At 43.8% G+C, this 25436-nt stretch overlaps 1 non-coding gene across 1 annotated transcript; it reads right to left on the bottom strand.

Moving 5' to 3' along the window:
• Positions 1–9575: 9575 nt before the first annotated feature.
• LOC136156590 (U6 spliceosomal RNA) lies at positions 9576–9682 on the bottom strand. Its single transcript, XR_010661085.1, has one exon. It is a non-coding gene; the product is annotated as a U6 spliceosomal RNA (small nuclear RNA).
• Between the last annotated feature and the right edge of the window lie 15754 nt (positions 9683–25436).

The following is a 25436-nucleotide window of genomic DNA, read 5'->3' as shown; positions in this document are numbered from 1 at the left end:
CCAAAGTGTTAGTGCTTCAACTTTAGCATCAGTCCTTCCAGTGGATATTCAGGGTTGATTTTCTTTAGAATTGACTGGTTTGATTTTCTTGCAGTCCAAGGGACTCTTAAGAGTCTTCTCCAGCACCACAGTTCAAAAGCATCAATTCTTCAGCACTCAGCCTTCTTTAAGGTCCAGCTGTTACATCCATACCTGACTACTGGAAAAACCATAGCTTTGACCATATGGACCTTTGTTGGCAAAGTGATGTTTCTGCTTTTTAATAAATTGTCTAGGTTTGTCATAGCTTTTCTTCCAAGGAGCAAGCATCTTTTAATTTCCTGTCTGCAGTCACTGTCCACAGTGTGTTTGGAGCCCTAGAAAATAAAATCTGTCCCTGCTTCCTCTTTTTCCCCATCTATTTGCTGTAAAGGGATGGGACCGGATGCCATGATCTTGAACATTTTTTGAGCGTTGAGTTTTAAGTCAGCTTTTTCACTCTTGTCTTTCACCCTCACCAAGAGACTCTTTAGTTCCTCTTCATTTTCTGCAATTAGAGTAGTATCATGTGCATATCTGAGGTTGTTATTATTTTTCCCGGATAATGGATTGCATTATGATTAAAAGCAGATCTTGTCTGCACAAGGAAAAGGAAAGGTACCAGAGCCTTTATTGAGTGCTTGCTATGTGCTAACACTTCACACATGTACAATTGGTTGACTCCTCACATCATTCTATGGAGGAAGAGATGAGAGATTGCATTTTACAGATAAGGAAAATGAAATTTAGCAAAGTGGAGTAATAGGTTCATCCAGGGAATAAGTGGTAGAAGCCAAATCCCAAGACGTGGTCCCTATTGCAGTTCCAGGAAACTGCCCCAAATGCCCACAGGCCTGTCTGATGAGAAGATGTCAATCCAGGTTAGTACTGTCCAGCATGCTGGGATGAAGTGGAAACAGACTGCAACTATTAGATGAGGAAGAAGGAGGGGGTTATGAGGTGTGAACAAACAGGAAACGACTGGGATATGATCATAAGGAAAATGTAGGAAATATTCCAGAAAGTCAAGCTTTTTTTTTTTTTTTTTATTGGAGTACAAGTACTTCATAATGTGTTAGTTTCTGCTGTGCAACAAAGTGAATCAGTTACATGTATATGTGTGTCTCCTCCCTCTCTAACCTCCCTCCCACAGTACCTCCATCCCACTCCTCTAGGTCATCACAGAGCAGCAAGCTGATTTCCCTGTACTATATAGCTGTTTCTCACTAGCTACTTTACACTGCAGCCATGAAATTAAAAGACACTTACTCCTTGGAAGGAAGGTTATGACCAACCTGGATAGCATATTTAAAAGCAGAAATATTACTTTGCCAACAAAGGTCCATCTAGTCAAGGCTATGGTTTTTCCAGTGGTCATGTATGGATGTGAGAGTTGGACTGTGAAGAAAGCTGAGTGCCAAAGAATTGATGCTTTTGAACTGTGGTGTCAGAGAAGACCCCCGAGAGTCCCATGGACTGCAGGAAGATCCAACCAGTCCATCCTAAAGGAGATCAGTCCTGGGTGTTCATTGGGAGAACTGATGTTGAAGCTGAAACTCCAATACTTTGGCCAGCTCATGCGAAGAGTTGACTCATTGAAAAAGACCCTATTGCTGGGAAGGATTGGGGGCAGGAGAAGAAGGGGATAACAGAGGATGAGATGGCTGGATGGGATCACTGACTCGATGGACATGGGTTTGGGTAGACTCCAGGATTTGGTGATGGACAGGGAGGCCTGGCATGCTGTGATTCATGGGGTCGCAAAGAGTCAGACACAACTGAGCGACCGAACTGAACTGAACTGGAGTGTATATATGTCAATGCTACTCTCTCAATTTGTCCCACCCCCTCTTTCCCTCTCTGTGTTCACATGTCTCTTCTCTATTTCTACGTCTCTATTCTTGCCCCGCAAATAGGTTCATCTGTACCATTTTCTAGATTCCCTATATTGCACCTACACACGATACTTGTTCTTCTAAGAAAGCCAAACTCATAGAGCAGTTTGAAGCAGACGTGGTGGGAAAGTCACCCTCTGACCTGAAAACCACAAGTTCTAGGGAAAAATATCATATCGAATCACAGAAACTCTTTGAAGAAAAGGGTCTTTCATTCATTTAATTGGTCAGTTCATGCTCATCAATTCTCTACTATGAGCCAGTCCTATTCTGGGCATAGCAGGTTTGAGGTTGAATAAAACTCAGTTCCTGCCCTTGGGCTGCACATTATTGAAAGGTTATGGAGAGAGAGAGAGAGACGTGTTTCTGGGGTGAGCCGTGTACAAACTGATAAATGCTATGACTTTGAAAAGCACAAAATTGGGGGTTGGGGGGGTCATAAGGGACAGAGAAACTCTGCCTGGGGAAGCTCAGAGAAGGCTTCAAAGAGAAAGTGATGTGAGCAAGACCTCAAAGGAGGAGTAGGCATTCTCCAAGTGGAGATGTAGGCAGAATACATTGCAGGCAGAACACATTCAAGGCAGAAGGAAGAGGGTGGCAAAGGCTCAAAAGTTGCATGAGGCAGATTCAGGGAAGAGTGGGCAGCCATACATTAAGTGCCTGAAAAAAAGTGTATATTAATATAATGTGTCTGTTCTGATTCTTTAATGTCTGTGTCCCCCAGCTCTGTACTTTTAACACAGAACATAGACCTCACCCAAGGAGACTAGTGAGTGAGTGCAGATGGCCAAATATATAATGAGGAATCAGTACTCAGCTGGCAGCTGATTCCATCCAACACTTCATCTCACCCACATCTCAACAGTGTCACTGCAGGAAAGCCGTCAGTTAGGATGCAGAGAGGTGGTTAAGCCCAGCAGACTCAGGACCTGGGGTGGTTAAACCCCGGTCTGAATTTGACTCAGCTGCTTACTATTTGTGTCACCTAATAGACTGTGTGTCTCAATTTCCTTGCCTGTTAAGTGGGGTGGCAGTATACCAGTCTCCTAGGGTTGTTGAGGATTAAACTTGACCATTTTGTGTTTGTATTAAGTGAAGTGGGGGAGAAGGCAATGGCAACCCACTCCAGTACTGTTGCCTGGGAAATCCCATGGATGGAGGAGCCTGGTAGGCTACAGTCCATGAGGTCGCTAAGAGTCGGACACAACTGAGTAACTTAACTTTCACTTTTCACTTTCTTGCACTGGAGAAGGAAATGGCAACCCACTCCAGTATTCTTGCCTGGAGAATCCCAGGGATGGAAGCCTGGTGGGCTGCCATCTATGGGGTTGCACAGAGTCGGACACGACTGATGTGACTTAGCAGCAGCAGTAAGTGAAGCAGTCTCCCTCCCTAGGTGTTTCTGAACTTGATGGAATCCTAACATGACTGACTTTGGAGACAGTTTATTCTCAACCTTCTGAGGCACATGGAATAGTTGTTTGAATGGGACCTCAGAGATCTTTTGGCTCAACTTCTCTGGTTTGGAAAGTTGGCCTTGTGATCTTGGGCAGGGGGCTGAATTGCAACATCTGGGTGCTGGTGCCTAAGAGGGATAGTATGACTAAAGCACCCAGCAATACTAAGTGCCAAGTACTGAAAACCCTGAGATTCCACAATGCACCAGCCTCTGCTGTGCTTTCGAGAAATTGACTTGTTCATCTCTCCCAAGAGTCTCATGAGGCAGCAACTAAAATCACTTCCATTTTACCAATGAAGACACTGCAACATGGAGAAATCAAATGATTTTCTCAAAGTCCCAGCTGGTCCATGGCAGAAGCAGGATTTCAGTTTGGCATTCTGACCCCAGTACAGGTGTTCCTCTGCCATGTTACCTTACCTCTCTGTGACAAGGGCAAGGAAGCCTACCTCTGTTATTACTGTTTCAGAGTTCTTCACTCTGAAGAACTGGGAGATCTGGGAGATGAAAATCTCCAACATAATCCATACAATTAAAACTATGTGGTGCAGTGGTAGAGTCCAGTTGCCAATGTAGGAAACTCAGGAGATGTGGGTCCAATTCTTGGGTCTGGAGGATCCCCTGGAGTAGGAAATGGCAACCCACTCCAGGATTCTTGCCTGGAGAATCCCATGGACAGAGGAGCCTGGCAGGCTACAGTCCATGGAGTCACACAGAGTCGGACATGACTGAGCGATTGAGAACAGCACACATTGTTATGTCACATTTATTGACCATAAAATGCATTGATGTATAAATATTAATAACGTCAAATTGTCACCGAGCATGTTGTTGTTGCTGTTTAGTCACTAAACGAAAATCATTATAGAGCAATAAGGTGCATAAAATGTGTAATAAGCAACTTGGAAAGCAATGTAAAATATTCTCTCAGCTACCTTGATCTGTTTCTTTGTCATTTTATGCCCTTGACTTGAGCTGATCCCCATGTTCCTGAGTTGCTGAGAAGGACTGTACACATGGCAGGGGTTTTCTGGTCAGTGTTCCCAGTCAACAAGCAGTGATGACAGCCCTGGCTGCAGTGGGTGTGAGTGACGCAGCTGGGAGCACGTCTCCACTTCCTCTCCTGGCTAACCTCACTCTTGACGAGTTCCTGGAAGGAGGGCAGCTCATTGCATAGCCAGAAGGGCCTCAGGGTCTCAGCAGTTCCTGAGAATCCCTAAAATTCATTTTGTTTCTTTCTTCCCTGACGACATCACCCTCTCTAGAGCTCATTTTCTTCTTAGGAAATCTCAAGCTGATTTGGGGAAAGCCCGTTACATATGGCCCTGTATGAAGTGTTGGGAAAAGTTCTGCCAGGGGACAGAGAATCAAACTTCTGGGCAGAACTGGGCCACTGGCTCACTGAGTTTTTCTGGGAAGATCACCGCCCCTCTATGGGCCTTAGTTTCCCTTTTGTAAAATGAGGAAGTTGGTTCTATGATCTGGAAGTTTCCTTCTGGTTTGAATACTTACAGTGTAGCATCTAGGCTTCCCTGATGGCTCAAATGGTAAAGAAACTGCCTGTAATGCAGGAGACCCAGTTTCGATCCTTGGGTTGGGAAGATCTCCAGGAGAAGTGAACGGCTACCTACTCTAGTATTCTTGCCTGGAGAATTCCATGGACAGAGGAGTCTGGTGGGCTACAGTTCTTGGTTGCCAAGATTTGGACGTGACTGAGTGACTAACACTTTCACTTTAGGGTCTTCCCTGGAAGCTCAGGCAATGAAGAATCTGCCTGCAGTGTGGGAGACTTGGGTATGATCCTTGGGTTGGGAAGTTCCCCTGGAGAAGGGAATGGCAACCCATTCCAGTGTTCTTGCCTGGAAGATCCCATGGACAGAGGAGTCTGGTGGGCTACAGTTCTTGGTTGCCAAGATTTGGACGTGACTGAGTGACTAACACTTTCACTTTAGGGTCTTCCCTGGAAGCTCAGGCAATGAAGAATCTGCCTGCAGTGTGGGAGACTTGGGTATGATCCTTGGGTTGGGAAGTTCCCCTGGAGAAGGGAATGGCAACCCATTCCAGTGTTCTTGCCTGGAAGATCCCATGGACAGAGGAGCCTGGCAGGCTACAGTCCATGGGGTCATAAAGAGTTGGACATGACTGAGCAACTTTCAGTTCAGTGTAGGATCCATCTATCAATACTTTAAGTCATAAATGAAGCATATTTATTATTGAGCATGTTAAATCTAGAATGTCGATGCATTAAACGTATAACAGAGAACCTTGAATTGCGGTGAGCATGTTACCTGAATGACACCCCTATCCCATTCTCACTTTCTACTATGTTTCATAGGCATTTTTGGTGGTAGTTTTAAAATAGATCTACAATTCTTTGACACTTGTCTTTTCAATAAGTGCTATCTTATTCTCCTGCCCTGTGTGACTTCCAAAGTTAGCTCATAAAAGGCATCACAGAGGGACTTCCCTGACAGTACAGTGGTTAGGAGTCTGCCTGCCAATGAAGGGAACACAAGTTTGATCACTGGTCTGTGAAGACACCACGTGCTGCGTGGGGCAACTAAACCCGTGTGCCCCAACTGCTGGAGCCCTTGCGCCTAGAGTGTGTGCTCTGCAACAAGAGAAGCCACTGCAATGAGAAGCCCATGGACCACAATGAAAAGTAGCCCCAACTCACTGTAATAAGAGAAAGCCCCTGAGCAACAATGAAGACCCAGCAGAGCAAAAAACAAATAAATTTAAAAAAAAAAAAGAAAAACATCACAGATTCATCTCTGTTCTTGCTGTAGGATTGCTTACCTGGGGAAAGGCAGCAGTCATGTTGTATATGTTCTCAAATGATTAAAAAAATTCCTTGGCATTTGGAAATATCACAGTTTAGAGGACAGCCAGTTGCACGTTTCAGTACGTCTCAGTGACTGTTGAGCGATCTGGGCAACAGTAAGCATGAGCTCTACTGTGTGGGAAGGGAAGTTGAAGCTTGGAAAAGGCAGCTATTCAAGGACTATCTCTATCACTATCTTTCATGACTGGATAGCTGTCTAAATTATTCTATTGAGATTTGGGCTTGTGGAATATTTTAAGGATTTAGGTTCAGCTCAAAACTAAAAACTTCTTCCTTATTGACACACTGCTCAGAGGGGCTAAGTACATTTGTCAGGATCTAGAAAACTCTGCCCATCCAAAATGGGAGGAAGAGAAAGCAAACATGTGGTTGATTCCTGCAGAGTGTGTGAATGATAGGAGGTCTCCCTGGGGTTAAGGCTCTTTGCTTTCTCCTACTTTAGTGTCATCATTAAAAAAAAAAAAAAAAGATGACTTCTGGCATTTTTCAAGAATAGTGATTTCCCATATTTAGGTGATTTTTGCAGCTTTCAAAATGACTTTCCTATGTCCTATCTCCTTTGTTATTTACCATGAACTCCAGGGGGAAGTATTGGTATTATCCCCTATGATGGGGTTCATTTTATCCATCAATTGCATTATATCCAGACATTTGGTCAAAGGCAAGTCTAGACGTGACTGTCAAGGTAGTTTTTTTGGATACCAGTCTACTCAGTAGACTTTCAGTAAAGCAGATTACCCTCTACAATGTGGATGGGTCTCAAAATGACTTTAGATAAAACAGGCTAATCTCCCCTGAAGAAGAGGGAATTCTGTCTTCAGACTGTCTTTGTATTTGAGCTGAAGTATTATCTCTTCCTGAGCTTGACCTGCTGGTCTGCCCTGAAGATTTTGTACTGGTCAGCCTCCAAAATTGCTTGAGCCAATTTCTTAAAATCTTCGTCTCTCTCTCTCTTTACAGTTGACTCTTCAACAACATGGGTTGAAACTGCAGAGGTCTACTTACACATGAGTTTCTTTTTTTTTTTCCAGAAAATATAGTACCTATATTTTCACTTTCTAGATCTTTAAATTAGCTAAGTTTGGGGAAAGAGATCACGAGGCTGTGCTGTGCTTAGCCACTCAGTCGTGTCTGACTCTTTGCAACCCCATGGACTGTAGCCCATCAGGCACTTCTGTCCAGGGGGTTCCCCAGGCCAGAATACTGGAGTGGGTAGCCATGCTCTCCTCCAGGGGATCTTCCTAACCCAGGGATCAAATCAGGGTCTCCTGCATTTCAGGCAGATTCTTTACCAGCTGAGCTACCAGGGAAGCCCAGAGTTTACAATATATGGACTCAAAAGAACTGGGGTTTGAATTCTGATTCTATGTAATGGTTTCAGTTTCCTGAACTTGAGTGGGTCATTCATCAATTCCTGTTATTGAGGCAGAGATAGCAATACCTAAAGCTCCACCTCCCCCAGAGGCCACTAGTTTTAATATTTTGGAGCATTTTTTTCCCACTGCTTTATAGTCTCTTTTCTCTTTCCATGTGACCAGTCTCATGATCCATGTTGAATAATAGTAACAATAACAAATAACAGCAATATTACTTACTACATTCCAGGTGATATTTTATTTTATTTTATTTTATTTATTTATTTAGTGGAGTGCAGTTTATTACACTGGCGGACCCAAGGCAGAGTCTCCTCTTAGCCAAGGACCCTGACCAGTATTTGTGAAAGTCTTTTATACTCCATGTGTACGTGTCCAAACCCACCACCCCAAATTCCTTGAAACTTACGTAAACAAAGGAAGGGTAAATATAACTACAATAACCCCATCATTCACGTGTTATGTGTTCAAACAGTTAATAATCAATAAGCCCGCAGTTACATTCCAAACAATTAATAATCAATAAGCCCGTGGTCAAGTTCCAACCAGTTAATAATCGATAAGCCTATGATTACATCCTGATAGATACGGAAAAAAATTATGACCTGTCCAGATGCAGGCGTGATTACGGTATATTTTCTCTTAGGTGATGAGTAACCTGGATACGATCTTCAAGGTTCCCCTGTCCAGAGGGGGTCTTCTCCTTCCATTGTCGTTCCCACAGGCACTAAGCAGAGAGTTCAGAGTCCACTGGAGAGGTGGCTGTGCACGATCAGCACGAACAAGCCTCAGATGGAGTCCAGGCCCTATGAATTCCTTCTTCAATACCAGTTTGCATTCCCACCTAGAGTGTAAGAAGGTTTCCTTTTCTCCCCACCATTTCCAGCATTTATTTGTTGGTAGACTTTTTGTTGGTTGCCATTCTGACCACTGTGAGGTGATACCTCATTGTAGTTTTGATTTGCATTTCTCTAATGATAAGTGATATTGAGCACTTTTTCATGTGCCTATTAGCCATCTGTATGTCTTCTTTATTTTATTTTATTTTATTTTTAAATTTTATTTTATTAGTTGGAGGCCAATTACTTCACAACATTTCAGTGGGTTTTGTCATACATTGACATGAATCAGCCATAGAGTTACACGTATTCCCCATCCCGATCCCCCCTCCCACCTCCCTCTCCACCCGACTCCTCTGGGTCCTCCCAGTGCACCAGGCCCGAGCACTCGTCTCATGCATCTCACCTGGGCTAGTGATCTGTTTCACCATAGATAATATACATGCTGTTCTTTTGAAACATCCCACCCTCACCTTCTCCCACAGAGTTCAAAAGTCTGTTCTGTACTTCTGTGTCTCTTTTTCTGTTTTGCATATAGGGTTATCATTACCATCTTTCTAAATTCCATATATATGTGTTAGTATACTGTAATGTTCTTTATCTTTCTGGCTTACTTCACTCTGTATAATGGGCTCCAGTTTCATCCATCTCATTAGAACTGATTCAAATGAATTCTTTTTAACAGCTGAGTAATATTCCATGGTGTATATGTACCACAGCTTCCTTATCCATTCATCTGCTGATGGGCATCTAGGCTGCTTCCATGTCCTGGCTGTTATAAACAGTGCTTCAGTGAACATTGGGGTGCACGTGTCTCTTTCAGATCTGGTTTCCTCAGTGTGTATGCCCAGAAGTGGGATTGCTGGGTCATATGGCAGTTCTATTTCCAGTTTTTTAAGAAATCTCCACACTGTTTTCCATAGTGGCTGTACTAGTTTGCATTCCCACCAACAGTGTAAGAGGGTTCTCTTTTCTCCACACCCTGTCCAGCATTTATTGCTTGTAGACTTTTGGATAGCAGCCATCCTGACTGGCGTGTAATGGTACCTCATTGTGGTTTTGATTTGCATTTCTCTAATAATGAGTGATGTTGAGCATCTTTTCATGTGTTTGTTAGCCATCTGTATGTCTTCTTTGGAGAAATGTAAAAATATGGAACGCTTCACGAATTTGCGTGTCATCCTTGTGCAGGGGCCATGCTAATCTTCTCTGTATCGTTCCAATTTTAGTATATGTGCTGCCGAAGCGAGCACTCCAGGTGATATTTTAAATGTTCTCTAGCAAGTGTTTGCTAATTTAATCCAGACCCAACTTCACAGGTAGGTGCTGTTATTATTGACATTTACAGATGAGGGAAATGAGAAGTAGGAGAGATCAGTAATTTGCCCAAGTTTACACAGCTAGTAAGTAGTGAAGTCAGGATTTGAGTTTGGAGAGGGTAGCTCCAAATCCTTTGTTTCTAAGGAGTATGGATTTCAGAGAAAGAGAGAAAAGCAGGAAGCAGGAAGCTGAAAACTGTTTAGCTATGGCTTCCTCCCTCTATCCCAACAAGGTGGGAGTGGATAGAACACAGGATTTGGGGCTGATGAACCCAGTTCAGGTCATCACTCTCATTTATTAACGTGACCAAGCTCTGCTCCCCTTCACTGTCCTCATTTACAAATGAGGACTTAGAGACTTAAAATGCCCTTTCAGTGGTGCTATGAGGACCAGAGATAAGATACTCAAAATGTCTAGTGTGATCCCTATACATAATCATTGCTCAAGAGACAGAAGTTGTTGGGGTTATTGATGATTATCTTTCATGTCCAAGAAATAACAAATTCCCAGATGTAGCCCTGCTGGTGAATGGTAGAGATGTTGGCTGCATAAGAGTTGGAAGAAATAAATGGGAGGGTGAGGAAAGGGATTCAGGGGCATCTGTCAGTGTGACTGGCCCCTGATATTAGAGACTCACAGCAAGGCTGAAATATCCTTCAGGGTAAGGATGTTGCTTTCTCATTCATTCATTCAACAAATATTTCTAAAGCACCTGTGTGCCAGACACTATTCTAGGTGTTTGAGCTTTATTAGTGAGCCCAAAATAAAACAAACAAACAAACTTTGCCCTCTTGCAAGTTACATTGTAGTGGGGGAAGATAGGCAATAAACAATAAACACAAGAAAAAGGAAGTTATTGAGTACATGGCTAAAATGGTAAGAGCTATGGGAAAAATAGATCAGGTTAGGAGGACAGGGAATGCTGGTGGGGTGGCGTGGGGTAGGACAGTTACAGTTTTAAAGACAAGTTAACTTTGGACCAGAGGCTTGAAGGAGGAAGCCATGTGTATATCTGGAAAAAATTGTTCTCGGCAGAGAGGCAAATAGGCCAGTGTGGCTGGAGAGGAGGGAGCCAGGTGGACAGCAGCAGGAGTGAAGGTCAGAGTGATGACAGACACCTGGACCATAGGGACTGAAGTTCAGGCTTAAGCTTCGACTTATCCTCTGAGTAAAGTGAGGAGTCAACTGAGGATTCTGAGTAGAGAAATAACTTTATCCATCTTTTTAATTAAATGGATCATTCTCGCGGTTGGCAGCAGGCACACTGGATAGGAAGGAGGCTGTTGCATAGATCCAAGTGGGAGGGGTTGATACCTCAGACCAGGATGCTAACAGAGGTGGTAGCAAGTGGTCTATACCTGGAAGGTATAGACCAGGCCAGCCTGGTTTTCTGACAGATTGGATGTGGGATTAGAGAGAGAGAAGGATGACTCTGAGCTACTGACTTATCTGACCAGAAGATCTGGGTTTCCCTCAACTTAGGTGAAGCCTGGAGATGAAGCAGAGTTTGGGATGAAGACCAGGTGTTCAAATTTGGAGATGCTGAGTCTGAAATACCTATTAGATATCTATGATATCTAAGGATTAGATGTCTCAGAGATGTTGAATAGGCAGATATATGAGTCAGGGATTTAGGGGAGAAGTCTGGAATTAGGATGCAAACTTAGGAGTCGTCAGCATATGATCTGTAAAACCATATATCTGGTTGAGATCATCAAGCATCTGTCTGTCTATGTATCTATATATCTGTGTATTTATCTCTGTGGGTATGAATGTATGTATGTATCTGTCATCTATCTGTCACTTCTCTCTCAATCCAGAGAAGAGATATGAAGAAACTAAGAATGGTACTCTGTAGCCCTCTAACTTTAGGAGGCAGGGTGAAGAGAGGAAACCAGTGAAAGAGGCTGAACAGGAGTCATCAATGAGATAGGAGGGGAATCAAGAGAATGTTGAAAGCCAAATAAAGAAGGAGCACTATAGTGGAAAGGGGAATCAACTGTGTCCAAAGCTGTTGTTCGCTTGAGGGAACTGATCGTTGGATTCAGCACATGCAAATCATTTGTAACCTTCACAGACTCATGTTCATAGGATGCGGAGGTGGAAGCATGACTGGAGAGGGTCCAGGTGAAACTTCAGGGCGGGCATTGAGCCAGGAAGAATACCAAAACTCTTTGGAGGAGTTCTTTTGTAAATGGAAACAGAAAAATGGAGCAGTGGCTGGAGGAGCATGAAGAGTCAATTTTGGGTTTTGTAAGAGAGATGGGAAGGACATAGGTGTTTGCTGGAGGATGGAAAAGGCAGAGGGAAAATTTGAAAGCATAGAAGAGAATGGAGGCAGTTTCTCCACAGGACAGACTGTCTCTAGAGACAGGAGGAATGGAAGAACCCATAGGCATGGGTACAGAGTGGATGATGGACATGAGGGTGTGAATGTGTACAGGTTATCTTCAGAATTCATTTGTTTTTCAGTGACAAGAGACAGTAAAGTCATCAGTTGAGATGGGGGAATAGGGAACAGGTGCGGGAGATTTGATGAAAAAGGGAAAATTGTGGAGTACAGTAGGCCCTCTGTATCCATGGGTCCTGCATCTGCAGATTCAACTGACCATGGATCAAAAATAGTCGGGGAAAAAAATCCACGAAGTTCCAAAAAGCAAAACTTGAATTTACTGAGCTCCAGCAATGATTTACATAGCATTTTCATTGCATTAACTATTATAAGTAATCTAGAGATGATTTAAAGTATCCTGGAGGATGTGTGTAGGTTATATGCAAATATCACACCATTTTATATAAGGAAGTTGAGCACCAGTGGATGCTGGTATCTTGTCGGGGGCAGTGACTGAGACCAGTCCCCCGGCGGATATCAAGAGGTGACTGTAACCTCTAGTTTTTTCCTGTGTCCTTTGTATAGGAGTCAACACAGGGGAAATGTGAAAAAAACTCAAGGCATAGAAATGAACTGGATTTCTGGAACATTGTCCTCCCTGTGCACTAGTTTTGGCATCTGATGAAGTTTAAATCTTGGCTCCCTAGATATGAGGCCTCAAGGATGTCATTGTCACCTCTTTGATTTAGGTCTCTCATCTGGGAAGAAGGGGTTACATGAGGCTACTAGTGTTGTGTGCCCGGCTGGCGCCTGGCACACAGTGGATCCTGCAACGAGGCCACTGCCGTTTTCCAGGTGTTGTTGCTGTGTTAGCCCAGTGGACGGCACGATGACCTTGGAGTCTGAAGAATTTTCCATTTTTGCACCTCAGTAAAGCAGCGTTAATATAATGATAGACTTAAACTAACCATAAAGACCAACTCCCAATTTTTTTCCCTTTTAAAAGTGGAAGAAAAGATTGTGTGAATTCAGATTTACCATCTTCCAGACAAATTGCTGAGTTTTTTCTCTTTCCAAATATATAAATGGTAGAGTGGACAATTACAAAAGATAGACAAGCAGGGCCAGTCAGGCCTTTGCTGGCAACTTTCATGTAAATTGCTCTGCTCCTCTGCATCTCAGGTCCTTCATTTGCTACGTGGGGAATCGCAGCTACTCCTGTAACTGCCCTGCAGCTTCAGAGCCTGAAGCAAACGGGGCTGAGCAGTAGATATAAAAGCATTTTGCAAACTGGAGGGTGGGGAGGTGCTCAGGTAGTGGCTGGTGTAGCCCTGAGGGTGGGGGGCTCCTGTGTAGCTGAGCTGTCCCAGGGCTCAAGAGTGGCAGCAGCTCATTACGTCCCAGAGCTAGTGTTTCGAGGGTGTTCCAGAAGGGCCCCGGGCCGCCTCACATGCTTCTTTTAGTTCTGACTTTTGCAATATTTCTTGGTGAAACCAGGATATGCTGCTTATGATCTGGACTAGAAATAAAATACAAAAGGGTCAGGTTGCCCAGACCCTAAAAAGGAGCAGATTGGCAAGAACACAGGACTCCTTTCCATCTCTCCCACTTCTCCGGGGGAAACCATGGCAGGCAGTGTCCAGACCATGGGTCCCAGACCCCCAGTTTCCCCAGACTCACAGAAGGAAGAGGATGCTCAGTGGCAGACTCACAGGGGCATCAATAGGCACTGGCATCTATGGTCCTGGGCTTGAACTCCAGACTGATTATACATCCTGGCTTGCCTTGGCCAATCCTGTTCAGGCCTGATGACTCTGGGTAATGATGATTAGCAGTTCCTTTCTTTGTCAAAGGTGTCCCTGTTTGGGTAAGGAATTGCAAGGTCATCCTGTGGATTTATGATCTTTGTTTCAAATTTTTTGAACCTTTTTTTTCACATCTGAAGAACAGAAATCATCCATTACATACTATAGGGTTATTTTGCATAATTCTACATGATTTAAATGATGGTAATTAAATAAGATATAAAGACTAGTATTTTAATGCTAGTAATTTAAGACTTTTAATACATTGCTATGGTTTATGTTCCCATCTTCTCTTCTCCAAAGTATTTAAATAAAATTCTAACTGATCCTGTGAACTCTGGACCAGGTGTTCTCAAACTTTAGGGGCCATCAGAATCTCCTGCAGCACTTATTTATTTATTCATTCAATTGAAGTATAGTTTATTTACAGTGTTTTGGTATATAGCAAAGTGATTCAGTTACACACACACACACACACACACACACACACACACACACACACATATATACATTCTTTTTTATCACTGACTCAATGGACATGAGTTTGAGTAAACTCTGAAGGTTGGTGATGAACAGGGAGGCCTGGTGTGCGGCATTTCATGGAGCCTCAAAGAGTTGGACACGACTGAGTGACTGAACTGAACTGATTCTTTTTCAGATTCTTTTCCGTTATAGGTTATTACAAGATAATGAATATAGCTCCCTGTACTATACATTAGGTCCTTGTTGTTTATCTATTTTATATAGTAATACAGTAGTGTGTATCTATTAATTCCAAATCCCAAATTTATCTTGCTCCTTGTCTCTTTGGAAATCATAAGTTTTGTTTTCTATGTCTGTGAGTCTATTTCTGTTTTGCAAGTAAGTTCATTTGTATCACTTTTTTAGATTCCACATATAAGGGATTTCATATAATATTTGTCTTTCTCTTTCTGATTTACTTCACTTGGTATGATAATCTCCAGGTCTATCCACGTTGCTGAAAATTGCTTATTTCATTTTTTAAAAAATTTTGAATATTTTTAATTGAAAGATAATTGCTTTATAGAATCTTGTTGGTTTCTGCCAAACTTCGACATGAATCAGCCATAGGTATACATATGTCACTCTTTTTTATGGCTGAATAATGTTCCATTATGTATTCATACAGCACACCTTCTTTATCCATTCATCTGTCGATGGGTCCCCTGTGTGTGTCTGCTCAGTCACTTCAGTCGTATCTGACTCTTTGCGACCCCATGGACTGTAGCCCACCCTCGCCCTCAGCTCCTCTCTAGGGCTTACTAAAACAGATGGCTGAACCCCTTCCCAGTGTTTCTAATTCAGAGATTCAGGCCAGGTCGGGGGGTGTTGCTTCAGATCTGGCATTTCTAAAAGCTCCCAGGTGAAGTGGATGCTGTTGCTCTGGGGACCATGCTCTGAGACCCACTAATCTAATTTCTGTTCTTCCTTTATTTTCCTGCTCCTTCCTTAGTGACCTTCCCAAAACACTAATCAGATGGTGTTGATCCCATTGCTTCAAACCTTTCAGTGGTTGCCTCGTGCCCTGAAGAAAAAGCCCATCTTAGTGAGCCACTCAAAGCTCTGCCCTCTTCCCTGTGGCCTTGACCTCCAGTTGTGGTGCTTGGCGTGCTGGTCTGGGTGGTCTTCCCTCTGAGGGGCAGGCTGCCCTGGGGAAGCTCCCAGGTGCCAGACAGGGTGCTCTCTGTGACTTTGGGCAAGTAACTTACTTCTCTCATGTGTATGGAAACTGAACACAGTAGTCATAGGGAAAGAGCAAATCAGCCAAGATGGCAGTGGTCTGGCTGTCTTACTCCACGTCCTCTTGCTCTCACCCCACGTTTTGTAAATGATGACTTTGCATGGTTATGTGACAGCTGAAATGGTTTGCAGCTCTGTGCATGTGCATCAAGACCTATGTAAGCACCACCTGAAAAGCCCTTGTGGCTGTATCCACTGGAGCAGCCACAAGAGAATACAGCATGCCTGTTGCTGCTGCTGGCTTGTTGCCGTGCCAAGCAGGAGAGAACAAACATGTTTGTAGTTCCCACAACTCCTCAAGTCTTCCTCCAACTTCTTCCTATCTGCTGCCTTGCCCACCCTGGCTTCAGTGATCAGCTAGACAATTGGGGTAGTTGTCAGGATATAGGGAGACAGCAGAGTTAAGAATTCTCTCCTTGTCCTGGAGCTGGGAAGGCCAAATGAGCTGGATGGAGGGCACTCAGCTCTGTGGCTGCCCCACGACAAGTCTTCAGGGCCTCCCCCGGCCCACCTGACCTGCCTTCCTGCCCCCTGAGCCCTGTCAGCCGTGGCTGACCGAGTCTCGTAAGTACCACTGGAGAGGCATGCCCCAGGCCAGGTCTCTTTCAACAGGGTGGTTAGGGAGGGCTTCCTGGAGGAGATAAAACTTGTATGTTCCTTTCAATATGGCCACTAGATTGCTGTTTTCTGTACCCTATTTTATTTTTTCATGGGCTTTTTTCCCAACTCGTTCTTTCTCATACACAAATATGAATCGAGCAACTCCTCCATGTCACACGCTGTGCTGGAGACACAGAGAAGAAGGAGGCTGCAAGCCCTGGAAGGCAGGCCTGTGCTGTGAGGCAGCAGGGCAGGAGGGCCAGGTGTCGGGCTTTGCAGTGGGCATACCTGGACCCAAAGCTCCACTGGGCCTTGCCCTGGCTCTGTGAACTTGCACATGTTATGGACCACGCCTAGGCTGTGTCTGTGAAATGGGCTGAAAGGCCCCAGATCCGAGGCCTGTTGGGAGGAGGGAATGAGACAGCTGACAAAGCGGGGGCAGAGGAGAGGGACTCTTGAGATGTGAGCCTGTTCTCTCCCTGACTGTAGGGAAAGAGGGGGCTCTATACCTCTCAGCCTGTGATTTGCTGAAGGCCCTAGCAGCCTCTGAAGGTAAAGCTTTGCTCTGCTAGCCACTAGCTGCTTCTCATCTCCAAAGCCCAGGTCTAGAACTGTTCCATGAGCTTTCAAGAGGGGTCATAACCCTCACTGGGGTGAACTGAGGCCCTCTGGGACTCAACTCTTAAGGATGTGGAAGCCTGTCCATGGAGACCACCATCCCCGAGGGCTTTCTCTGCTCTGCGGTGGGAGCCCTGCCATGCACTTGGCACAGACGCCCCTGAGAGAAGCATGAGGAAGCACTGAGGGGTGGTTGCCTATGGGTTCTCTAGAGTTGCCCTATGAAGAGCCACAGGCCGGGTGGCTTTAACAACACATACTTATTTTCTCACACTTTTGGAGGCTGGGAATCTGAGATCAGCAGGTTGCTTTCTTCTTTCTTTGGCTTGTAGAGGTCTGGCTTCTCCCTGTGTCTTCACACATCTTCCCTCTGTAACCATCTGCATCCAAATTTCCTCTCATATCAGGGCACCAGTCGTACAGGTTGAGGGTCCTCCCCAGCTTCATTTTACCTTAATTACCTTAGAGACCTTATCTCCAAACAGTAACATTCTGAAGTACTGGAGGTGGGTGGGGTTAGGACTTGGACACATGAACTCAGCCCATCACAGGTAGCCAGCCCCCAGGACTGTCCCCAATGATCCTGCGTCCTCGTTCCACAGCCTGGTGCAGTCCCTTCCCATGCTCTTCGAGAGTTGGCTTGTGTGTGTGGTTGGCCAGCAGTGTGTGCCAGATCAATGGCATCACTTGTGATGTTTTTGCTGTTCCGTTGCCCTGTCGTGTCTGATCCTTTGCGACCCCATGGACTGCAGCACTATCCCTTGAGATAGGCGGTTCTAGAAGACTGGTTTCCATGTTGGTTGCTCCTGCTCTCTCTCTCTCTGTCTCAGATCACCTGCCCTGGGGGAAGCCAGCTGCCCTGAGGTGAGGTTGATGTTGTGGGGAACTGAGGCCTCTTGCTGACAGCCACATGAGTGAGCCATTGTCAAAGCAGATCCTCCAGCTGCAGTCAAACATTTGGAAAAACAACCTTATCAGGAGAGTGAAAAGGCTGGCTTAAAACTCAACATTCAAAAAACTAAGATCATGGCATCTGGTTCCATTGCTTCATAGCAAATAGATGGGGAAACAATGGAAACAGCAACAAATGTTATTTTCTTGGGCTCTAAAGTCACTGCGGACGGTGACTATAGCCACAAAATTAAAAGACACTTGCTTCTTGGGAGGAAAGCTATGACAAACTTGAGTATTAAAAAACAGAGACATCACTTTGCTGACAAAGATCTGTATAGTCAAAGCTGTGGTTTTTCCGGTAGTCATGTATGGATGTGAGAGTTGGACCATAAAGCAGGCTGAGTGCTGAGGAACTGATGCTTTCGAATTGTGGTGCTGGAGAAAACTCTTGAGAGTCCCTTGGACTGCAAGGAGATCAAACCAGTAAATCCTAAAGAAAATCAACCCTGGATATTCATTGGAAGGACTGATGCTAAAGCTGAAGCTCCAATACTTTGGCCACCTGATGCAAAGAGCCAACTCACTGGAAAGGACACTGATGCTGGGAAAGATCCAGGGCAGGAGGAAAAGGGGCCAACAGAGCATAATATGGTTGGATGACATCACCAACTCAATGGACATGAGTTTGAGCAAACTCCAAGAGATAGTGAAGGACAAGGAAGGCTGGTGTGCTGCAGTCCCTGGGGTTTCAGAGTCAGACACAACTTAGCAACTGAACACCAGAACAACAACCTCAGGAGAGGTCTTGAGCCAGAACCATCCAACCTCACTGTTCCTGGATTCCACACACTCAGAATCTAGGTGACCTAATACACGCTTATTGTTCAAAGTTGCTAAATTTCAGGGTAGTCTGTTACTCATCCATCAATAACTAATCCACAAAGTTTGAAAAAATTAAGGGCACGCAGACTGTGAGTGCAGTCAGGAACTGGATTCTTGACTATCTGGCTCTCCAATCAGATCAGTGCCCTTTTCACCACAACCTACTACCAGAGCCAAGATTAACTTTGCACAGAGATGGTAGCTGTGAAGAATGCAGGAAGAACCAAAAAAAAAAGAGAGGAGGAAGAGAGAGAGAAAATTGTTAATAACCAGTTAGGGAGAGGCTGACAGATACAGCTAAAACCACAAATCAGACAGGCAAAAATAAGGAGGCTAAGGCCACACCAGCCTGTGGCTCCAGGGCTGTAGCTGCTCCCCTGCTGCCTAGGTCTGATGTGTGACCAGAGGAACAGAGATATCTACAGGACCATGACCAGCCCGTGGGCTGTAGGCATCCCCAGAAAGCCTGGGTTAATCTACAATCACTCTAGCCTATCAGATCAAAGGCCTGTCCTTTTTTATTCAGAGCTTTGCAGCACCCAAGGCCTGGCTAGGAGGTAAGTCATGATAAATATTTATTCATTGCCTACTGGGTGCCAGGCATTGAGTTAGGTGTGTGATTTACTTTTGTACTGGAAAGAAACCTGAGCAGAGCATAATTCTATACTCATTTTACAGACAAAGGAAATCAAATTCAGAGAGCTGAGACACTGGTAATGTTTCTTTCCCAGCTGGTGAGTAAAGACTTGAATTCAATTCTACTTCATTCCATTTGCTCCACTTCACCAAGCTCTCAGGCATTGTCTCTCTACCAACCTATATTAATGTATAAGGAAGTAGACTGCAAAGAGATTTATTTAAACCTCACACTGGATTATATTTACTTCCTACCTTGGGACAGAGGGAAGCACAAAAGGTTTGAGAGCTGAGAACTAGGCTTAGCCTACCCTGGGCACTCAAGAAAGGCTTCCTGGAGATGGGGGTGCTTAAACTGAGTCCTGACAGAGAGGTTGAAGTTAGACAAATGGAAAGAGTGGAATGTGTCTTAGGCTTATGTGAAAACCAGTCAGGTGTTCTTGGGAGCCTGGATCGTCAAAGTGTGGCCCTGGACCAGCCTGGAGGCCCAGCATCACCCAGTAGCTTGTTAGAAATACAGAATCTCAGATTCTAACTCAGACCCATAGAATCAGAACCTGAATTTTAACAATAAACTGGGCCATTCATATGCACTTTTAAATTTAGGAGGAGCTACTGAATAGGGAGTTAGCTTGTATAAAAACTACATAAGATAAGGTGAGTAGGGTAAGGCAAGGCAAACTTCCTCAGACACATGAGCAGGTGCAGTGAGGGTGGGATAGAGGTGCAATGGGGGTGTTAGGCATGAGGCTGAGCCATAGGCCCAAGTCAGAATTGTTTTCACACTTGGGGAAGTGAGGTCAGATCTGATTATTTAAAAGAAGACAGAATGGAACAGAATAGAAAGCCCAGAGATGAATCCATGAACCTATGGACACCTTATCTTCGACAAAGGAGGCAAGGATATACAATGGAAAAAAGACAACTTCTTTAACAAGTGGTGCTGGGAAAACTGGTCAACCACTTGTAAAAGAATGAAACTAGATCACTTTCTAACACCATACACAAAAATAAACTCAAAATGGATTAAAGATCTAAATGTAAGACCAGAAACTATAAAACTCCTAGAGGAGAACATAGGCAAAACACTCTCCAAAATCACAGCAGGATCCTCTATGACCCACATCCCAGACTATTAGAAACAAAAGCAAAAATAAACAAATGGGACCTAGTGAAACTTAAAAGCTTTTGCACAACAAAGGAAACTATAAGCAAGGTGAAAAGACAGCCCTCAGATTGGGAGAAAAGAATAGCAAACGAAGCAACAGACAAAGGATTAATCTCAAAAATATACAAGCAACTCCTGCAGTTAAACTCCAGAAAAATAAATGACTCAATCAAAAAATGGGCCAAAGAACTAAACAGACGCTTCTCCAAAGAAGATGTACAGATGGCTAACAAACACATGAAAAGATGCTCAACATCACTCATTATCAGAGAAAAGCAAATCAAAACCTCAATGAGGTACCATTACATGCCAGTCAGGATGACTGCCATCCAAAAGTCTACAAGCAATAAATGCTGGAGAGGGTGTGGAGAAAAGGGAACCCTCTTACACTGTTGGTGGGAATGCAAACTAGTACAGCCACTATGGAAAACAGTGTGGAGATTTCTTTAAAAACTGGAAATAGAACTGCCATATGACCCAGCAATCCCACTTCTGGGCATACACACTGAGGAAACCAGATCTGAAAGAGACATGTGCACCCCAATGTTCACTGAAGCACTGTTTATAATAGCCAGGACATGGAAGCAACCTAGATGCCCATCAGCAGATGAATGGATAAGGAAGCTGTGGTACATATACACCATGGAATATTACTCAGCCGTTAAAAAGAATTCATTTGAATCAGTTCTAATGAGATGGATGAAACTGGAGCCCATTATACAGAGTGAAGTAAGCCAGAAGGATAAAGACCATTACAGTATACTAACACATATATATGGAATTTAGAAAGATGGTAACGATAACCCTATATGCAAAACAGAAAAAGAGACACAGATGTACAGAACAGAATTTTGGACTCTGTGAGAGAAGGCGAGGGTGGGATGTTTCGAGAGAACAGCATTGAAACATGTATATTATCTATGGTGAAACAGATCACCAACCCAGGTTGGATGCATGAGACAAGTGCTCGGGCCTGGTGCACTGGGAAGACCCAGAGGGAGCGGGTAGAGAGGGAGGTGGGAGGGGGGATCGGGATAGGGAACACTTGTAAATCTATGGCTAATTCAAGTCAATGTATGACAAAACCCACTACAATATTGTAAAGTAATTAGCCTCCAACTAATAAAAATAAATGAAGAAAAAAAAAGACAAATATCTGGATATTGATGAAAAATATGCTGATTTTTAAATGTTGTCAACTTAAAAATTAAAAATATTCTAATGGTTCAAAAAAAAATGATACTTTTAGGCTGTTAGTTGGTAGCTTCCTGCTTCTAATTCTGAGCATAGAGTCTGTATCTTCATAAGTGATATTGAATGAATGAATGAATGAGTGAGTGAATGAATTAGGTGGAAAAGATTTGACTATTTCCCCAATGCCTGCAGAGGTAGCTAAGTATTCCTCTTCACATAGTTTTCCAACCTTGGCCTTAGTTTTCCCACCAAGGTTCCAGTTGATGATTTCTAAGGACCCTTCCAAATCTGACCTTTGGCTCTCCTAGTCAGGAAGATCCCCTGGAGAAGGAAATGGCAACCCAGTCCAGTATTCTTGCCTGGAGAATCCCATGGACAGAGGTGCCTGACAGGCTACAGTCCATGGGATTGCAAGAGTCGGACACGACTTAGCGACTAAAGCACCACCACCACTCGTAGGAGAATGAATTTCCTGTCCTGAGGGGCAGAATCAGAGGCACGGATGCAGGGCAGCTGCTGTGTGCCAGCTCTTGGGTTTTTGGAGAATTCAGGGTTGTTTATGGGTGGGGTGTTTTCTGCTTTGCAATGGGGACTGAGCGTTCCACCAGATGAGAGGAAATGTCTCCTGATGCAGTTTTTCTTTCTTCTGGGGTAAAGCCTTGTAAAAAGAAGGTCCCCTCTAGACATGGAGGGAGATGAAAAGGGAGGCAGGGCCAAGCCTCGGGCCTTTGGCAGGGTCTTCCTGCTCCTCTGCCTTCCATGCTCTTCTGAGTCTGGCTTCCCCTTTCCCTGCCACCGTCCTGGCTCAGGCCACCCTTGACACACTTTCTAAGGTTTTCAAAGCCCTCCTCTTCTTGAAGCTCTCATCCCTGCCTCTGCTGCACAGAAGAACCCTGACCCATCTTACCCTTTCTCTGAGGAGAGCATTTAAATTGGAGCCTGAGATCATGTTAACCAATGAGCTCATACAGGAACTCATGATCCCATCTGAGAAGCTGTCGGCCAAGCTCCCCAACGAGAGATGATGGGGCCGATGGAATAGGAGCAGAATTTGGCATTTCACAGACTTGGGTCCAAAGCTCAACAATGCCATTCACTCGTTCGATGTTCTTGGTTGAGACTTCAATCTCTGTAGGCCTCAGTTTACTCATCTGTAAGAACAAGGTAATAATATAACCCTTATAAATGTGTTGTAAAGATTTTTTAAAAAGTAAATAATATTTCTGAGCAGTTACTATATGTAAGACACTACGAAAAGGACTTCGTTGTATTATTGTATTTAATTCTCACAACAATCCTATGAGTGAGGTACTATCATTACGTCCATTGTACAAATGGGAAGACTGAGATACAGTAAAGTTAAGCAAATTGTCTCACAGGTAGTAAATGGCAGACTTTGAATCTAGTGCAGGATGTTTTGATGCCAGAGCCTCACACAGGACCACTGACTTGGATAAACCTAAGAAAATGTCTCAGACATGGCGCCTACCCTCATTTAGCCTTAGTAGGAGGTTTAATGAACCAGACAGGCATTAGGTGGCCAAATTAAAGTTTACTGAAATAATTTTTGTAAAGGGTTTTCAAATGGATTTTCACTGACATTGTCTTTAATTTCTTAGCAACTCTGAGGGGTTGGTATTACTCTATCTTTTCAGAGGAAGCGACTAAGGCTCAGAGATCTAGCCAATAGATAAGCCAAAACTCGAATCCATTTTTCCTAACCCAAAACGCAAGCTTGTTCTTATTCATCCTGGTATTTGTCACTGTTAAGAAGTGAAAGGGGACTTCTCTGGTGGTCCAGTGGTTAAGACTTCACCTTCCATTGCAGGAGTTGTGGGTTCAATCCCTGGTCAGGGAACTAAGATCCCACATGCCTTGTGACCAAAAAATCCCCCCAAAACATAAAATAGAAACAATATTATAACAAATTCAATAAAAACTTTAAAAATGGTCCACATTAAAAAAAAATAAAAAGAAATTAATGAATTATATTATTCATTAATCATATTAGTAACTCAGTGAACACAGGCACACAAGACAAGTTGATCTTGATGACAGGAGGGAAATGTACAAGTACAAGCTGGACTTGGACCACTGGTTGCTGTCTCACTGTGAAGACCAAGGCAGAGGGGTGGTAAGGAAGAGGGGTTGAATCACCGATTCTGAGTTGGGTGTTCCCAAGGATCAGAGGGGAGTTTGAAATGTAGACTTTGCCAATTTCCTTACTTCAGATTCTTAGGTGTACTTATGCCTTGGCTGCAGTGGAGGCAGAGATAGGAGTACTTAGGACATAAGACGAACACTTTTCTAGGCAGGTCACAGGGCTAAACTGAGGTTAAAAGCATCTGCCTGTTGGGTCTAGATTTTGCAGCATGCTTTTTACCTTAAACATTTCTACTCTAGCCTCATCGATAGAATTCTCTGTTCCTCACCACCTTAAATAGTCTAGTCTTTCTTACCTCTGGGCTTTTGCACATGCTATTTCTTTAGCTGGTGACAGGAAGAGTCTGCTGGATGGGCAGAAGGGCAGAGAGAGGTGAATGCTGTTTTGGGAAAACTTCCAAAGGTGCTGGGTTGAATTGTGGTTATTGTGTAGTCACTAAGTTGTGTCTGACTCTCTTGTGACCCCATGGACCGTAGCCCACCAGACTCCTCTGTCCATGAAATTCTCCAGACAAGAGTAGTGGAGTGGGTAGCCATTCCCTTTTCCAGGAGATCTTCCAGACCCAGGGGTCAAACCCAAGTCTCTTGCATTGGCAGGCGGATTCTTTACCACTGAGTCACCAAGGAAGTGTGTTGGGTTGAATAGTTACAGCTTAACGATCTGTTACTTATTAGCTATATGACATTGGACAAACTTCTTAACTTCTCTTTGACTCATTTTAATAATTTGTAAAATAGGGATGAAAATAACAACTCAAAAATTTGATGTGATTAACAAATGGAATCCTAATTGGCTGCTGGAGAACAGGAGAAGATAATGCACATGTAACGTTTAGCACCATGTCCTGCAGTTAGTTGGCCTTCAGAAATGGTGAGCTCTTCTATTATTAGTCTTTTGGAAGGTGTTCCTTGATGCCCTCTTCACCCACCAGATTCATGTGTTTATGTTGTGTGTTCTCTGAGCACCTATTAAAATTCTGATTCTGTAGTTTTGGAGTGGGGTTTAGATACGCCAGTCCCTGTTCAGTAGGCATTCCAGGTGTTTAGTCTCAATTAATTTCATTGTCTCAATTGGTATTTCTTAATCCTTGCCCATAAAATATGAGGCATTTTTGCTAGAGCCTGAACTCTGTGATGATGGGAGCTGTATCTGTATTGTGCACTGTTGAATTTCCAACCCTTCAGCACAGGCCCAGGATAGAGAAGATAACCCTGGAGGCTGAATGCAAGCATAGATGGCTTGCTGACGCTTGCCTCTGTGGTGCTTTATGGCAGAAAGAATTCAGGATATAAAATTGGTCTTCCTTTCCTGATATCACTGTTACTAGTTAATTATATTCATCTGTCCCTGCTCCCATTAAGTTTCTGTCTCCTTGTTGATGCTGACTGATAAAGGGTGATGCAGTATAATGAGTAATAGCATGAATTCTGGAGCCAGCAAACCCCAGTTTACCCTTATATAAATGAAAATATCAATAACCATAGCTTTGTAAATTATACAGGTCTGTGGGCTTGTGAGAGCTAGTCTCTGAATGGATGGTTTCAGAGTAAACCATGGAGAAATTCTGAGGCACATTTGCCTTTATCAAGTGTCTCCAAGCTGTCAAGACCTCTAGGTGAAGTAAGATTTAGGG

This window comes from Muntiacus reevesi, chromosome 1 (assembly GCF_963930625.1).
Source record: "Muntiacus reevesi chromosome 1, mMunRee1.1, whole genome shotgun sequence".
NCBI lineage: Eukaryota > Metazoa > Chordata > Mammalia > Artiodactyla > Cervidae > Muntiacus > Muntiacus reevesi.
Note: the sequence above shows the minus strand (reverse complement) of the source record. Positions and strands in the feature narration are given on the sequence as shown.